The sequence below is a fragment of the Elephantulus edwardii genome, unplaced genomic scaffold (genome assembly GCF_000299155.1).
Source record: "Elephantulus edwardii isolate Elephantulus edwardi_28Jun2011 unplaced genomic scaffold, EleEdw1.0 scaffold00301, whole genome shotgun sequence".
Taxonomy (NCBI): Eukaryota; Metazoa; Chordata; class Mammalia; order Macroscelidea; family Macroscelididae; genus Elephantulus; species Elephantulus edwardii.
This window is the reverse complement of record NW_006400051.1, coordinates 321,796-325,984: the sequence shown is the minus strand read 5'-3', so window position 1 is coordinate 325,984 and position 4,189 is coordinate 321,796. Positions and strand designations below refer to the sequence as shown.

At 39.2% G+C, this 4,189-nt stretch overlaps 1 pseudogene; it reads left to right on the top strand.

The window, feature by feature from the left end:
- The window catches only part of LOC102846226, a 48,452-nt pseudogene that overhangs the window by 37,945 nt on the left and 6,318 nt on the right, over window positions 1-4,189 (top strand).

The following is a 4,189-nucleotide window of genomic DNA, read 5'->3' as shown; positions in this document are numbered from 1 at the left end:
CAGTCACAAAAGGACAAATATTGCATGGTGCCACTGTTGTAGAATGGGACTGACCTTGGGGTTGGGGAGAGACTGAGTAAGATGGGTTCAATGATGTATACTGCACTGAAACAGAGGAGGGAGAAAACTGTTTAAAAGAGACATGTGATTAGGTATTTCTGTCATGACAGAAGTCTTGAGCGATGGCTACATGGTGGAGTGGTCCTGGGGGAGAGTTTGTAAAACAATGAAATAATTTTTATTTTACTTTTTCAAGAGGATAGTGTTCTGGGGCGGGAGCCTTGGGAGAGGACAAATGTGCAACAATGAATGAATGGAAATCCAAAGCCTCTGTAAACATTACTGCTATTAATAACAAATTTAAATTAAAAAAAATAAGTTAGAGTAAGGATGGCAGTGGATTTACAACAGCTCATGCTAATAACACTATATTGTGGCATGGAGAATGAATAGTGGAAATGTATACACATTTATAATATTTTTATTAAACCACTTATGGAAAATAGGAACTGCATTGGAACATGTAACTCTGGATTGGAAATGATCATATTGTTAATATTTCTAGCCTTAAGCATAAAAGATTATATTGTTCAAAATTATTTGTTATACATTTGTTTAAATTTTTCCCTCTTTTAACAACTGGGATCTAGAGGGAATAGAAAAGACCAGAGAATGGCCAAAATTCTTGGGGCAGCTATTGCTGCCAGTTTAGGGCCTGTGTCAGGAAAAGGAAGTCTTACTTATCAACAGTGCCACCCTAAGGTAATAAAGAAGGTCAGAATTGCTTCCACTGTGGAAACTGGGCCAGTTCAGTAGACGGTGTCACAGATGAGAGCCACAGCTAGCCAAGGGAGTGGAGAGGAAGCTCCCACTCACTTGCTTTAAGTGTGGATCTGAAGGACACTTGGCCAAGGGTGGCCCACATCAGGTCCTCATGTCTGACAGGACTGAAAGGCCCCAGCTCTCAGTTGGAAACAAAAGAGTGTTTTAACTATTTAGATCCTCCCAGAAGAGCTGCAGGTGAGCATTAACATTACTGGTAAATATACTTTTTTTCTCCTGAACACAAGAGCCTACTATTTGGTCCTAAAATCCTTCTGAGATCCCAGCTCTTCTCACTATTTCTTAGTTGTTGGAATTGACCGAAAACCTCATAAGCATTTCCTTACTTCACCTCTGCCTTGCATGCGGACTCCGAGTTGTAAAACAACCCAGTGGTAGATGGAATTTGCTCCAGGACTTAAGAACAATAAATGACATAATTGAGCCTCTACATCTTGTGGTTCCTAACTTTTATACTATAATAGATAATGTGCTAGCCAATAGGCCTTTTATTGTAAGAACTACCTTCCCTCTGTAACTTGATTCGTGCCACTATTAGAGCCTTTACTTGAAATACTTTTGCTTTTTAATTTTTGACTCATGAACTTTTAACTTGTTAGTTAAATTTGTGTCTTCTAGACTTCAACACTTCCATGATACATCTTCAAGGATATGAACATGTATGGCTAAGCACAATGGATAACAGTGCATCTAAATTCCAAAATCAATCTCCATAATAGTCTATGTGTTTCCTATTGCCAAAGGGGCCCTTTAGAATAGTGTGAGAAGATCTTCACCCTGAAACCTACAGGGTCCCTTTCCCGCAGGAAGTAGCTAAGAGAATACGCCATCCCCTTTCCCTTATGAATCAGGGTGAAGTCTCTCTCAGGGATGAATGACAAGGAATCGCAAAGGACACACTGACAAAGAGATTAATCAGAACTGGCTTTGACAAGCATTGTGGCATTTGGACAATTAAAACAGACTTTCAAGGCGGGGGAAAGAAGAACGAACTAGAGAGGAGGGTAGAGAAAATAGTGCAACAATGAATGAATGAAAATCCAAAATCTCTGCAAATGTTCATTAAAATTAATAAAATTTAATATAAAAAAGGAAAAGGTACTCATATTAAAAATTTACAGAATCCTAAAGGGTCTCCACAAGAACAAGACTGGTAACACAGTTACTAAATGAGCAAGAGACACGGAAAGACATTTCACAGAGAAAGATATTCAGATGGCAGAAATATTCCAAATCACTGACAATAGGAGAGATGATAATAAAAACCACAAGGAGACCCCATTTCACTCCAGTAGCAATGACAAAGTTTAAAAGGACAGCAGGTAATAAATGTTCGAGAGGACATGGAGAGATAGGAGCTATCATACCCTGTTGGTGGAATTGTAAAATGATGCTACCACTCTGCAAGGCAGTTTGGTGCTTCCTCAAAAAATTGAACATAGAAATTCCATACAAAACATATATTCAACTGCTGGGAACATATCCTGAGAAAATTAGAAGTGAGACATGAACAGAGATTGTACACCAGTGTCCATAGCAGCATTATTTACTACAGCAAAAACATGGAAACAGTGCAAATGTCCAACCACAATTGAATGGGTTGAGAAATTGTGGTACATTCACATGATGGGATAGTATGCAGCATGCATAAGCAATGATTTTTAAAATCATTACATGACTTGAGAGGAACTGGAGAACCTTATGCTAAGGCAACTAACTCAATCCCATAAGACAAATACCGTGTAAGACCATTATTCTAAGAATAGAAATGTTGTTATTGTTATGTGCTATTGAGTAGCTTGCAACTCATAGAGACAAATGTACAAGAGCCCTAAACTCTGCTCTATCCTGTGCCAACCTTATTGCCTCTGACACACCTACTTCTGTTACTTCAATCACTGAATTGATCCCTCTCATGGAGGGTCTTCCTCTCTTGCGTGGTCCCTCCATCCTCCCAAATATGATGTCCCTCTCAAAGGACTGGTTCTCCCTTGCAACATGCCCAAAGTATGTAAGACAAAGCTTTGTAATCCTTGCCTCCAAGGAGCAGCCCAGTTTTACCTTCTCCAGTACAAATCTGTTTATTCTCCAATCAGTTCATGGTATATTCAACATTCTTCTCCAGCACCACAGCTCGAAGCCATCAATTCTCTTTCTATCATCGCTGGTCATTGTCCACCTCTATAATGTATAGCATGCAATTACGAAGACTATGGCCTAGATCAGGTGCACCTTAGTCTTCAGTCTGATGTCATTATTCTTCAGGACTCTGAAAAGATCTCTGACAGCTGACTTTCCCAATGTAATTCATCTCTTGATTTTCTGTTTGCTGGTACCAAGAGTATTGATTGTGGAGCCAAGCAAATTAAAACTGTTAAAAAGTCTCCATCTCTTCACCATCCATAATGATGCTGCTAGTAAAACTTGTATGAGGATCCAAGAGGGGAGTGTTGGAGCAGGGGGATGAGGATGGGCAGGGGAAGTTAATCATAGGATTGTACAATTTGATGAGGGGAGAGAGAGGTGGTTAAATGAAATGGGAAAGATTTAGTGTGAAAAACAATGTATATGAACGTTGTAGGTAAACCATTATAGAATAATGATTTTATTTAAGAAAAAATATTTTTTCCCAGAAAAAAATATTAAATACAGATATTCTTAGATAGTAATTAAATCAAGAATGTGTGTTTTGAAAAAATGCTTAAGGTGAAGATTGTGAAGATCCATCCTTCGGATAAAGTGGATGAAGAAGCTACTGATAAGAAATCTGATGGTCCTTGTGATTCCCCATCAAGTGATTAAGAGAATTCCAGTCAGATTGCTCAGGACCATCAGAAGAAAGAGGTTATAAAAGAAGATGAGGGAAGGAGAGAAAGTCTAAATGATAGAGCATGCAGATCCCCACGAAAACGCCCTACTTCACTTAAAAAAGGAGAAAGAAGGTGGGCTCCTCCAAAATTTCTGCCTCACAAATACAATGTGAAGCTTCATAATGAAGACAAGCTCATCAGCAACATCCCAGCAGACAGTTTGATTCTCACAGAGCGTCCACCAAATAAGAAAACCCTGCGGTACTTTATACGGCATAATGCATTACCTGGTGGGACTGGCGAAAATGCACCCTGGGTGGTAGAAGATGAATTAGTGAAAAAGTATTCCCTGTCTAGCAAGTTTAGTGACTTTTTACTTGATCCGTACAAGTACATGACTCTCAATCCTTCTATTGGATCCCCAGACTGGAAGCCCTCAAAGAAAACCAAAACTGACACCTCTTCTCTCACTTCACCACTAAATCCTAAGTTATGGTGCCATGTGCACTTGAAGAAATCCTTGAATACTTCTCCTC